At 45.3% G+C, this 14,814-nt stretch overlaps 1 protein-coding gene across 1 annotated transcript in view; it reads right to left on the bottom strand.

Moving 5' to 3' along the window:
* LOC142254676 (cadherin-8) overlaps positions 1 to 14,814 on the bottom strand; it is a 592,012-nt gene that overhangs the window by 339,518 nt on the left and 237,680 nt on the right. The gene's annotated exons all lie outside the window — the stretch shown is intronic.

The raw sequence follows: 14,814 nt of genomic DNA on the forward strand, positions 1-14,814 counted from the left end.
ATATTTTTGTTCAAACCTTCAAATTAAACGTTACAATCTGCACTTGAATTCTGTTGTAGAGATTTCACTTCAAATCCAATGTGGTGACATGCAGAGCCCAACTCGCGAAAATTGTGTCACTGTCCAAATATTTCTGGACCTAACTGTATATATATATATATATATATATATATATATATATACAGCAGCAATAATATGCTCACATGCCAATCAAAACCACCATACTAATAACACAGAAAGTAAAAAAACAAAAAAATAAATCAAAAAATCTTGATATAAGATATGACCACCGCATCTCATTTGAAGCCCCCCTTTCTTGAATGTTGTGTGTATTTATACCTGCACCTTATAACTGAATGTTTCCTTTGTGCTTTGTCCTGATGTAGATTATTCTTTGAAACACGTTGGCAAATTCACAATTAAAATTAGCACGTGACTCGTATGTTCATCATTGGATCCTGGGCAGCACAGATTTTTAACCCTTCATCTCCTCTGGATAACTATATTAATCAGTGTATTTTTCTGCAGCAGCCTTTTCCACATTTATTCACCTACACTATTCTTGCAGGTGAATACCTCATTGCCCCTCTGACAGTTTTTTGGGGTAAGACCCTATTTTTGCAAGTGTTTTTTCCAGCTCTTCCTTGCTTTAAAGGAAATCTGTCATTAGTTTTTGTTACATCATCGAAGAGCAGCATTATGTTGGCAAAAAGACACTGATTCCAATGATGTATTACTTAGTTTACTGGGCACAACGGTTCTGACATAATCAGAGGTTTTCGATTTAGCAATGCAGCAGAGCTGAGAAAGCTAACCCCGCCCACACTATGCTCTATATAGAAAGTCTACAGACAGGAACCTGCTAATCATAGGGGGAGGGGGCATGGTAAGACTAGTGATGAAACCTTCACTATGAGTAAACAACATAAAGCAACTAAGGTTGAGTTAGTGTTAGTTCCTAAGGTTTAGTTTAAAACTCCTTGGTCCTAAAAGAAAATAAGTAATAATAACTGTATGACATTTATCATGATGACGTTTTCCATTTTTGCACTGGAGCCTCTGAGCCCCCATAGGCAAAGGTCATGAGAGAAGTTGTTACTATTATATCCTCTATAGCTATGTCCCTGCTCATAATCCACAACATAGGAAGAGGCTTCAAATGTGGCAAACATAGTGGCCAGGATGGGATATTCATTATTTTAGGTGTAGCCAATCCATGGACCCAACCCAGATCCCCTTTGTAAGGTCAAAATCGAAGTAGAAGGGTTATATATGTTAATGAAAATCAGTCACCAGGTTTTTGCATTGTAATCTGATGACATCATGATGTAGGGGCTAAGACCCTGAATACATGCTGTCACTTTGATGCAGTCCCTATTTTTTCTGATGCATATCTTGAAGAGCTCAGAATACTGAGCTGTTTACACTATACATTTTCAGAAAGCTACGGGGTTAGACTAGGAGGCACAAGACTGCTAGTCCTTTAGTGATAATCTCCTGCTGATAAAACACTTTTTTTGTAAAACAGCAACAAGCAGCTTAGTAAGTGATACATCACTGGAATCAGTCTCAGGCCCCTACAGTTTGCTGCCCTATGAACACATACCAAAAACCTGTCGACAGATTTTCATTAATACACTGAATGAACCAGACAGACAGTTGCCCCATGGATGGTCATGTTATCCAGCTTGGATCAGCCACTACATTTTGCTGTTCTAAGAACACATACCAAAAACCTGCTGACAGATTTTCATTAATACACTGAGTGAGCCAGACATACAGTTGCCCTATGAACGGACATGTCATCCAGCTTGGATCAGCTCCTATATTTTACATTTTACTGTTCCTAGAAAACATACCAAAAAACTACTGACAGATTTTCATTAATATACTCAATGAGCTAGACAAGCAGTTGCCTCAAGGATGGACATATCATCCAGCTTGCAACAACCCCTACATTTTGCTATTCTAAAAACATATACCAAAAACCTGCTGACAGATTTTCATTACTAGACTGAATGAGCCAGACATACAGTTGCCCCACGGATGGACATGTCATCAAGCTTGGATCAGAAGTAAAATAAAACTTATCCACGCAATGTCATCCAGCTTGGATCAGCCCCTACATTTTGCTTTTCTAAGAACACATACCAAAAACCTGCTGACAGATTTTCTTTAATACACTGAATGAACCAGACAGACAGTTGCCCCATGGATGGACATGTCATCCAGATTGGATCAACCCTTACATTTTGCTGTTCAAAGAACACATACTAAAAACCTGCTGACAAATTTTCTTTAATAGACTGTTTGAGCCAGACAGACTGTTGCCCCATTGAAGGGCATGTCATCCAGCTTGGAGCTGCCCCAACAATTTTGCTGTTCTAAGGGGTACTTTCCCACACTGCAACATCGCTAGCCGAGGCTAGCGATGCCGAGCGCGATAGTACCCGCCCCCGTCGCACATGCGATATCTTGTGATAGCTGCCGTAGCGAACATTATCACTACGGCAGCTTCACACACAATTACCTGCCCTGCGACGTCACTGTGACTGCCGAAGAATCCCTCCTGCAAGGAGTCGGTGCATTCAACGTCACAGCGATGTCACTAATCGGCCGGCCAATAGAAGTGGAGGGGCGGAGATTAGCGGGATGTAAACATCCCGCCCACCTTCTCCCTTCCGCATAGCCGGTGGACGGCGGGCGCCGGTAAGGAGATGTTTGTTGGTCCTGCGGCTTCATACACAGCGACGTGTGGAGCTGCAGAAACGACAAACAACATCGGACCTGCGGACGCACCGACATTATGAAAATGAACGACGTGACACAGATCATCGATTTTTGACAGTTTCATGCACTTTCATCTTCTCTCTAGGCTTTACACGTTGCGAGGTCGTTACCGGCGCCGGATGTGTGCCACTTTCGATTTGACCCCAACGATATCGCAGTAGCAATGTCGCAACGTGCAAAGTACCCCTTAGTATAATGCAGTTACTACTTTAGGGTTGTACAATCAGAAGAGTAGTCAGGATAGCTGGGGCCTGGTAACAGGATGACACTGATGGATTCATGGAGTATACAGATGCAAAGTCAGGTCACAATCCAGAGGTCAGAATTCCAGGAGGGCACGTTATACAGTAGAGAGTAAACTAAGCCAGTATCAGGTAACGGCCCAAGATCTAAAGCCAGGAGGTCACAACAGGAGCAGGGAGTGGGCAGAGAGGAGTCAAAACAACAGTCCGGGGTCAAAAAACAGAGATCAGAACACTAACAGGAACACAGCCCAATAGCATAAAACATAACAACTCAACCAGAATGTACGACTGAATAACACTAGCCTATATAAATTAGCAATAGCCTGAAAACTTTTACTACATATAACACAATTATTGACTCCTAGTATTGGGCTAAAAAATTGTACTTTATTGCACAAAAATAGAATTACAATTAAATAGACAAATTTAAAATACAAATACAATGCTGCTATATCAGATCAATGGTGAATATTAAATCTAGATGCATCACATTATTATTAGCAAAAAATTAATCACAGCATAGTTGTGTGCATTATAATAATGGGAATTACATCTATATATATATATATATATATATATATATATATAAAATGCAGTCTAAAGCTGTATGTAATAATAAAACAAAACAATTTACTGTCAACTATATATGCACAGCCATGTGCTGTACAAAATGCAAGGTGCTAGCTAATCATATGATATGGCTTACAAGGCTGGCGATAAACAGTAATCCAAGTATAGAGGACTGCATTACTTACATGGGAATTGCTATCACCACGTCTGGTCACCTCAACATATGTTTCAAAAATGGTATCTTCTTCAGGTCTCAGTTTTAACGCTGTGATGAATTTTTTTGTATTTGTATTTTAAACTTGTCTATTTAATTGTAATTCTATTTTTGTGCAATAAAGTAAAAATGTTTAGCCCAATACTAGGAGTCAATAATAGAATGTACGACTGGCAAGGTTCTGGGCAAGTATGCTCAGTAAAGAAGAAGAGCAATTACCAGGAAGATGGAACACTTCAAAACAACAGTCCAGGGTCAAAAAACAGAGATCAGAACACTAACAGGAACACAGGCCAGCAGCATAACAACTTAACCAGAATGTACAACTGGCAAGGTTCTGGGCGAGTATGCTCAGTAAAGAAGCAGAGTAATTACCAAGAAGATGGAACACCTGAGTAATCAGCACCTCCCAGAACCTGCATGGATGCTTGCACTGTCAATCAACTTGCCAGCTCAGTAGGTCAGGAAAACAGCAGAGCATCTCCTAATGTGCAAGATGCTCTGCACAGAGGAATCATGACACTAAGGGGTACTTTGCACGTTTCGAAATCGCTACTGCGATCTCATTGGGGTCAAATTGAAAGTGACACACATCCGGCGCCGGTAACGACGTTGCAACGTGTAAAGCCTAGAAGCACCGATAAACGATCGCAAAAGCGTCGAACATCGGTGATCTGTGTAGTGTCGATCATTTCCATAATTTTGCTGCAGCTACAGGTACAGTTGTTCCTTGTTCCTGCGGCAGCACACATTGCTGTGTATGAAGCCGCAGGAGCGAGGAACATCTCCTTACCTGTGTTCCGCCTGCAATCAGGAAGGAAGGAGGTGGGCAGGATGTTTACATCCCGCTCATCTCCGCCCCTCCGCTTCTATTGGCCGCTTGCCGTGTGACGTTGCTGTGATGCCTCACGACCTGCCCCCTTAGGAATGAGGCGGGTCGCTGGCCAGAGCGACGACGCAGGGAAGGTAAGTGCGTGTGAAGCTGCCGTAGCGATAATGTTCGCTATGGCTGCTATCACAAGAGATCGCATCTGCGACGGGGGCGGGGCCTATCGCGCTCGACATCGCTACAATCGGCTAGTGATGTCGCAACGTGCAAAGTACCCCTAAGAACACATACCAAAAACCTGCAGACAGATTTTCTTTAATACATTGTTTGAACCAGACATATAGTTGCCTAATGGCTGGACACGTCATCAAGGTTGGATCAGAAGTAATATAAAAGTTCTTAACGCCATGTCTCTATGCCATCTTTGTTATGCATCCAATGAAGAAGCTCAGTTCCATGTTGAGGTTCTTCTACATCACATATTTGTAATCAAAATGACTTGTGTATGTTCCAGCTCATCCAATGTATCAAGTACTAATATTAGAAGATGAGCATCATCTCTGATACTTTTTAAAGAACCGATGAGACCATTAGAGTCACGATGACATCATAACTTTACAAGAATCCATAGTGTTCCTACTATGTATTCTCTTATATGAGTTTCTGCTCACGGAGAGTTCTGGGCAATTATTTTCTGAGCTATTTTTCTTTCTCTCAGCATCAGTACATTACATCCTTTGCAAAAAATAAAAAATAAAAAAAAAATCCAGAAGAGCTCTCAAAAATCAGCCTGCAAAAGCTTTTATACTCTTACCTTCAACAACAGCAGGAAGCCTTTTTATATGAATATTAAGACCGAGTTTTGTCTACCTATTATTTTAAGAAAAATATGATTTTCTTGTTATCCTCCGTATGCAAGAACTATATCACAGCAGGTCAATTAGAATTTAGTCCGTGTAATAATCACAGTGCTGGAACTCTATTGAGCTGACATAAATACAAAGAGCTCTTCAGATTTTATTTTTTTTTATATTAATTTAGTTCTTTTTTTTTGTTATTTACCGACTCAGATAAACAAAGGCAAAAATAATATGTTTGTATAGTAATTTGGAGGAGACTTGGCCAAGGTCCACTAAAGACCCCATAGACTTATCAATTGGATTTCTCAATAGATGTCAGAAAGCTTTAATAAAACAATAGGAAAATAAAAAAGAAAGAATAGACTGTAATTTTTGCAATTTGCTTTATTTTATCACAGTTTGTTTTTAGAATTGTTTCTGATGTCTAGGGGGGTACCAATTCTGATTGTGGGGGCTTATATGCTCCCTGGAAAAAAAGTTAGGCAAATTATATCTCCTCCGAGAGGAAGAAAGCTGGATTTCTAGTGATACTTTATGAAGATCCCATAAGTCATTTTTTTACTATTTGAGAAGCTGTAGAACATCAGTAAGTCAGTAAGGATGTTTAGGCAAACATGTTTTCTTCAAAGCGAACTACAACCATCTGCAGAGAACTGTTTCAGGGTTTTTGCCCTTCATCAGTGCAAGGGTTGGGTACTGGTTGACTGGATGGAAGGTGTAGAACATCAGTTTTCTTCAAACGCAAACTACAACCATCTGCAGAGAACTGTTTTAGGGTTTTGGCCCTTCATCAGTGCTGAGTTGGGCTTTTGCCCTTCGTCAGTGCAGAGTTGGGTACTGGTTGATTGGATGGAAGCTGTAGAACATCAGTAAGGATGTTTAGGCAAACATGTTTTCTTCAAAAGCAAACTACAACCATCTGCAGAGAACTGTTTCAGGTGTTTTGCCCTTCATCAGTGCAGAGTTTGCTACTGGTTGACTGGATGGAAGCTGTCGAACATCAGTTTTCTTCAAACGCAAACTACAACCATCTGCAGAGAACTGTTTTAGGGTTTTGGCCCTTCATCAGTGCTAAGGTGGGTTTTTGCCCTTCGTCAGTGCAAAGTTGGGTACTGGTTGACTGGATGGAAGCTGTAAAAAAATCAGTAAGGATATTTAGGCAAACAAGTTTTCTTCAAAAGCGAACTACAACCATCTGCAGAGAACTGTTTCAGGGTTTTTGCCTTTCATCAGTGCAGAGTTGGGTTTTTGACCTTCATCAGTGCAGAGTTGGGTACTTGGTTGACTGGATGGAAGCTGTCGAACATCAGTTTTCTTCAAACGCAAACTACAACCATCTGCAGAGAACTGTTTTAGGGTTTTGGCCCTTCAGCTTTTGCCCTTCGTCAGTGCAGAGTTGGTACTGGTTGACTGGATGGAAGCTGTAAAACATCAGTAAGGATATTTAGGCAAACAAGTTTTCTTCAAAAGCGAACTACAACCATCTGCAGAGAACTGTTTCAGGGTTTTTACCTTTCATCAGTGCAGAGTTGGGTTTTTGACCTTCATCAGTGCAGAGTTGGGTACTTGGTTGACTGAATGGAAGCTGTAGAACATCAGTAAGGATGTTTAGGCAAAAAAAGTTTCTTAAAAAAAGAACTATGACCATCTGCAGATAACGGATTCATGGTTTATGCCCTTCATCAGTGCAAAACTGGGTACTGGTTGGCTGGGTGGAAGGTCTTTGATGGAAGTTTGGGAGAATAATGTTTAACTGTCATATTAGGTAAGAGAAAGTACCAAGTGCACGGCGAAAGGGAAAGGAAACCATGTGTCTAAGGAGAGGGAAAGATAGTGATCCCTGACTAAACTTATTGCTGGTCCCCGGGGACCCTCACCACCCTAGATAGATTCCGCACCTATGCGCCGAGCCAGATATCTGACCCTAGGCATCCTTAGTGCAGCCCTAAATAGGGAACGGATGGTTAAAGCTCTTTGTTAACCCCACTAAACAACTATAGAAGATACAAGGGGAACACACAGAGAGAAAAGCATGAACTACTTATTATTAGATGACTCAGGTAGAAGTTCAGCAGAGCTTTCAGCAATGATATCACAGAGGAGAGCAAGCCACCTGCTTGAAATCAAGGCTTGAAGGAGCTGAAAATATCACCAGCAAAGTCCAGCAAAGTCCAAAGGAAGGAAGAGGTATTTAAACACCAGGGAAATACTGATGAGTGGAAGTCAAGCTCCTAGGTTCAAAAGGAGGACAGATGAATCCAGCAGGAAAGCTATCTATACCAATGAATACTGACAGCAGGAACAATGGAAAGTCAGTGAGTACAGGGAGTATTTTGTGACCTTCTACGGACAGAAACCACATGACTGTCTTTTACACGTGACACACCCGTGACATTACCCTTGTGGAGACTACCAAATGCAGTAAAGAGAAGTAGAAGACATGCAACATTTCTTGGGAAGTGAGTACGACAATTAATTCTTGCCCAGAAGGAAGCTAGATCACTACAGTTCCAGATTTCTTTCAGGTGTACCATCTTACATGGTCAATTTTTGACCTTCTGAGAAGCTATAGAACATCAGTAAGGATGTTTGGGAAAACAAGTTTTCTTCAAAAGAGAACTATGACCATCTGCAGAGAACTGTTTCAGGGTTTTTGCCCTTCATCAGTGCAGAGCTGGGTACTGGTTGGCTGGATGGGAGGTCTTTGATGGAAGATTGAGGTAATAATGTTTACCTTAGCGGAGACTACCAAATGGAGTAAAGAGAAGAAGAAGCCATGCAATATTTCTTGGGAAGTGGGTGTGACACTTCTTTTCCAGAAGGAAGCTGGATCATTAACGAATGCACTAACATTCCAAATTTCTTCCAAGTATATTATTTCTAATGGTCAATATTCGAGAAGCCATAGCATATGGATGTTTAGGCAAAGAAGTTTTCTTAAAAAGAGAACTGCAACCATCTGCAAAGAACAGTTTCGGCTTTTTGACCTTTATCAGTGCAGAACTGGGTACCAGTTGGCTGGATGGAATTAGAAGGTCCTTGATGGAAGTTTGGGAGAATAATGTTTACCCTAGTAGAGACTACCAAATGGATTAAAGAGGAGTATAAGGAATGGAATATTTCTTTGGAAGCAAGTATAACAATTAATTCTTGCCCAGAAGGAAGCCAAATCCTTAAGGTTGCTTTACACGCAGCCACATCACTAGCGATGTTGCTCCTGAAACCACCCAACCCCGTCGTTTGTGCATCACGGGCAAATCGCTGCCCGTGGCGCACGATATTGGTAGGATGCGTCACACATACTTACCTTCCTAGCGATGTCGCTGTGCGCGGCTAACAACCTCTTTTTTAAGGGAGAGGTTCGTCACAGTGACGTCACACAGCAGCCCGCCAATAGAAGCGGAGGGGTAGAGACCAGCCACATTAACGACACGCTTACCTCGTTGCCAGCAGGACGCAGGTACGTTGTTGTTCATCGTTCCTGGGGTGTCACACGTAGCGATGTGTGCTGCCTCAGGAACGACGAACAACCTGCGCCCAGCACCAGCATCGATATTTGGGAAATGAACGACCTGTCAACGATCAACGATTAGGTGAGTATTTTTGATCATTAGTGGTCGCTCGTAGGTGTCACACGCAACGATGTCGCTAACGAGGCCAGATGTGAGTCACAAATTCCGTGACCCCAACTATATCTCGTTAGCGATGTCGTTGCGTGTAATGGGGCCTTAAGTGAATGCACTACAGATCTAGATTTCCAGAAAAACTACCATCTCAAATAGTCAATTTTTAACCATTTGAGAAGTCATGGAACATCAGTAAGAATGTTTAGGCCAAGAAGCCTTCTTTGAAAGAGAACTACAACCATCTGCAGAGAACTGTTTAAGCGTTTTGCCCTTCATCAGTGCAGAGCTGGGTATTGGTTGACCGGATAGAAGGTCTATCAAATGGAATAAAGAGAAGTAGAAGTTATGGACTATTTCTTGGAAGCTGGATCCTTAGTGAATGTGTCGCGGGCGGAGGAGGGGACACTGCACTCTCCCACTGCTCGGGTCCGGCTGCCGCTGCTCTGCGGCTACGGCTGCTGCTCGGTGGCTCGAGCGATGGGCCGGATCCCGGGGACTCGAGCGGCGCTCCTCGCCCGTGAGTGAAAGGGGAATTGATTTGTTGGTGGGGGATTTGATTAATGTCCGTGACGCCACCCACGGTTGTGGTGATTGTGTGGACACCACCGCTGCTCTGTCTGGGGATCCCGGGAGTGGTGATATGTAGCAGCTAGATGTTGGTTTGCCCCTCCGTGGGTAGGGGTTTTGGTAGTCCCGGGGCCCGATGATGGGGAGGTCAGGATGGTGGACAGGCGGGTTATGGGGCCTGTGGAGGTGCAGGGACGCAGGGGCAGCGCTGTGCTGCACGGCACGGAGGTACTCACTCAGCCCAAGGATGATGACATAGTTCACGGTAAACAAACGGCTGGTTGGACGGGTCCCTCGGACGGCTACGGTGCTGATGTTCCCTACAGTTAGCGGTGACGGTCACTTCCCTGCACCTAAGTACGGTTCTTTGGTAGCGATGGATTCCCACCGGTAACCCGCTCCCCAGCTTGGATATGAGCCGGAGGAGCCCCTCTCTTGCCCGTAGGTGCTGGCCCTGAGAAACTGGTGCCCTGGCGGTGGCGGTGTCTCTCTCTAACGGTCGGACTGTTGCCTTCAATCGGGACTTGGTTGTTGGGAGACCCAGAGGTCCCCTTCACTGACGGATTTGGCAAATTCACGGCGACTCCTAGCCTTGCCGGGATCCGAAAGGCCCCTGCCAATGGTGCTGGCTTCTCTTCGTATACCGCTCTGGTACCGCCGGGCCACCACCCGTCCACGGGCCTTTCGGCAACCTCCAAGCAGCCTCTCCTGCAGACGGTCACCGCCGTCTGTCAACCTTGCTGTCTCAGTCTGGGGCACACACCCGGACCAACTTCAGGCTTTCAAACTGTCACTTTTCTTCTCTCACTTCCACTCCTTTCACTAGCTCCACTGTCACTTCACTTCTACTCTCCAACTAATCTCAAACTCCTCTCTAACTCATCTGCCTGGTTTTCCCGCCTCCAGGGCTGTGAACTCCTCGGTGGGCGGAGCCCACCGCCTGGCCCACCCCCTGGTGTGAACATCAGCCCCTGGAGGAGGGCTACAAGGATTTGTGTTCTGACCTTGGTGTTCCTGCAGGGAATGTGGGGTGTGTGTGGTGTTGTGACCTGTGACCCCTGGCTTGCCCAGGGCGTCACATTTCCCCTTAGCAAAACGCAGGCCGTCCTCGGGCTGCCCGTTCAACACCGGTTTTATTTTCCTTTTTTTTTTCTGAAATATAAAAAACGGTAACACAGTACAAGTAGAAAAACCTCATCCCACAACGGGAGGCACTTTGTTTAAACGTTACGGTAACAAACGGTTGCGGCTGCCGCTCTCTCCCACCCAAGTAACCTGGCCCTGATGCTGCCCCTAAGAAACAGGCAGCACCCCTTGACCCCAGTCCTGAACCAAGTTACCCGAGCGGGATCTGTCCTTCCCCTCCAGAGGGTAGCCACCGGTTCCTGTGGTGGGTGGGCCGCAGCCTGCTCTACTGCGGGCCCTCCCTCCAACCTGCCTCTCCGGAGGTGGTAACGGTGCTGCAACGGAAACATTTTTTTATTTACATGCCACTTAATGTTTGTGGTTGCCCTGCAAGTTCACGGGCTTGTCCATAGAAAGTTCTCTATGCAACTTTTTGTGGATGGTCCCCACGGGGACAACAATGCCGGCAACGACCGGTTTTCCAAATCACGGTTGAATCAGGTAAATCCTCAGTTCCATTTCACTTATCATCTTTCAACTTTCATTTGCAAACTTTTTCAAAACTTTCAAAACACACACAGACTTCTTGGTCCCAACGGGAACGGTGCAACGGTGCTCCGCTGCCATCACTCGGAGTCCTCAGCATCACCTGAGGGAGGGGGCTCGGCGCTCACACGGGACTCTTGGCTGCCCCTTAACTTGGCATCCAGCGCGAACCACCCCCTCTCCCCACAGTGCCGGGTGTACTGGACCAAGTCGCCCGGCATCAAGTTCCGACCAGGGTGCTCCTCTGGCAGGTGAGCATTCACATCCCGCCGGGCTATAAACACTTCGGCCTCCAGGCCCGGTTCATAAATAAATCCATAGCCCCGGCGGACATCAAACCGCCTCACCTGCCCTTCATACAACGGGCCCCGGACACGGAAAGTTGCCTGATGGAGGTTCTCTTTTTCCCGGATTGCACAGGCCACCAACTCCGCCTTCTTCCTTTCCCTCTCTTCAATCTCCAGGCCCAATGGTACCGGCTCCCTGTCCCAGTACGGCGCTGCTGCGAGCTCCGGCGCACGGGTCGGGCCCCGTGGGACATTTTGGATGCTGCCCACTGTTAGGGATCTGGGCGGCAGGTCCCGCGGCTTCTTGGCCTTGGACGCCGCCTTGCAGCGGCAACCCGGCGCAACCTCAGCCGAGGTGTGGGGGATGGGCACAGGGGCTTTCCGCGGTTGTGCCTTCGGCTTGCTACGGGCTCCGGCTACAGGTCGGCCCGCCGGGGCTCCTGTCACTAGCTCCACTGTCACTTCACTTCTACTCTCCAACTAATCTCAAACTCCTCTCTAACTCATCTGCCTGGTTTTCCCGCCTCCAGGGCTGTAAACTCCTCGGTGGGCGGAGCCAACCGCCTGGCCCACCCCCTGGTGTGAACATCAGCCCCTGGAGGAGGGCAACAAGGATTTGTGTTCTGACCTTGGTGTTCCTGCAGAGAATGTGGGGTGTGTGTGGTGTTGTGACCTGTGACCCCTGGCTTGCCCAGGGCGTCACAAATGCACTACAGTTCCAGATTTCCTCCAACTATACCATCTTTGGGTTGGAGATGAGTTGATCATTTCATGTTGAATCAAATTTACAATTCCCCAAAACTTTAATTCACATCAATTTCATTAAAAAATAGAATTCTCCAGAGTATAATAATTTTTGGGGGAATTTGATATATATCAAGCCTTCCGTCTGAAAAAAAAAAATTGTTTACAAGACCTGGTGATACTACCAATTTTTTAGGGTGTAATATATCTATATATGGGGTAGAATTGACGGTTGAAGATTTCAAGTTGGAGAAAAAAGTAGATAAGTGTACAAAAGATCAAATATGAACATGTTAGGGGTACTTTGCACGTTGTGACATCGCTAGCATCGGCTAGCGATGCCGAGCGTGATAGTCCCCGCCCCCGTCGCACATGCGATATCTTGTGATAGCTGCCGTAGCGAACATTATCGCTACGGCAGCTTTACACGCACTTACCTACCCTGCGACGTCGCTCTGGCCGGCGACCCGCCTCCTTTCTAAGGGGGCGGGTCGTGCGGCGTCACAGCAACGTCACACGGCAGGCGGCCAATAGAAGCGGAGGGGCGGAGATGAGCGGGACGTAAACATCCCGCCCACCTCCTTCCTTCCTCATTGCCGGTGGACGCAGGTAAGGAGATGTTCCTCGCTCCTGCGGCTTCACACACAGCGATGTGTGCTGCCGCAGGAACGAGGAATAACATCGTATCTCCTATTGGTGCGACATTATGAAAATGACCGACACTACACAGATCACCGATTTTCAACGCTTTTGCGATCGTTTATCGGCGCATCTAGGCTTTACACGTTGCGACGTCGTTACCGGCACCGGATGTGCGTCACTTTCGATTTGACCCCGACGATATCGCTGTAGCCATGTCGCAGCGTGCAAAGTACCCCTTAATGTTGACTCAAAGTTTTGACCGTAAGCTTATTTCAAATATTTTTTTTTGTTAAACACTTAAGAATAGAGAATGATTGAGATGGAAGAAATTTGATGCCGGGTTGATTCACCAAACATAACTAATCATTCTTCTTGATTCAGAGTAAGAATGCCAACTACCTGGTGATTAGATCGTTGAATAAGTGCTCTCATTGAATAAATTGGCAATGTACTGAAAGACAAAGTCACCTCAAATGAAATTAAAACTGTAATAATCTTTAGGCAAAAGTTTTGAAGATGGATATAAATGACTCAGGTGCCTCCATAAAGGACTCATAGTGGAAAGGTTTAAAGGGCAAATCCAAATATCTCCATATTATCACTTATGTGTAAGTGGAATTGGCCTACAGTAAAATAAAGAGGTTATCCACTACCTTTCCTTAGGATACGTCATCAATGTCTGATTATCTGGGGTCCGACATCCTGATTCCCCGCCAGTCAGCTGTTGTTAGTGCCGGCAGGAGCAAGACGCAGTCAAAAAGGCCCCTTTCACATTGCGCTTTTACTTACCTTACTGATAGCAGCTGTGGCTGAGGACTGCACATCTACCGCTAACAGTTGACATGGCAGCTCCGGAACTGAGAATTTGTCTACTTTCACATTGCGCTTTGATTTACTTTCAGTGGTCCTGTCGGGGCATCCTTCCGAACCGCCCCTCCCCAACTCCGCAAAACGTGTTTTGGACGCATGCGCCGACAGGGCCATTGACTATAATGGAGCAGACTCCGTTAGCATGTGCTCTGTCTTGCACCATTTTTGCACATATACGTTTTCTGCAGGCGAACACCCGAACGTAGAGACCATGCACTGTGCATTTCCCGTGGGTGACGCTCCAAAAGAGTGAATGGTATGGAGGCATGGCACAGGATCAGGTCTCCATGACTACTCTGCATCACATGATCACAGACCGCGTGACTCGCGGTCATGTGACTGATGACGCACTCAATACACGACTCACCCACTGGATGCACATCATGATGCTCAGTGCGCCCAGTACCAGCACACAGCTGACAGCTGAAACGGATTGCACAACCTATATAGGGGCACATGCTAGACTTTCATTATGTCTCCTGATGAAACTGGAAGCGGTGAAACGCGCGTCGAGGTGAGAGTGGCTGTCTAGCTTGTAGCTATTGATGCATATATGGCTTCTGGTAATTATTGATATATACTTATCGGCCGGCATAGCATACTTATAGGATACAGTCTAGTACTTTGCTGCTGGTTTATAAACCATAGAATACATTATCATTATATTGGTACTTTAAATTAGATAACGGGATTACCCATTCATTGTTTATCACATTATAGACTTGCTTGTACCTCTAGTGTACTATGCATCTATATGCTGTGCAGGTTTACTATATTAGCCTACATGCTAATGTGTAATTGATTGTCTACAATCCCATATAGCTACTCTTATTAGTGTGACCTATTCCCCTCATATCTGTAGAGGTGTAGCTTATGTATAAAGTATTTTAAATTATTGT

This window comes from Anomaloglossus baeobatrachus, chromosome 10 (assembly GCF_048569485.1).
Source record: "Anomaloglossus baeobatrachus isolate aAnoBae1 chromosome 10, aAnoBae1.hap1, whole genome shotgun sequence".
In the NCBI taxonomy this organism is placed as follows: domain Eukaryota; kingdom Metazoa; phylum Chordata; class Amphibia; order Anura; family Aromobatidae; genus Anomaloglossus; species Anomaloglossus baeobatrachus.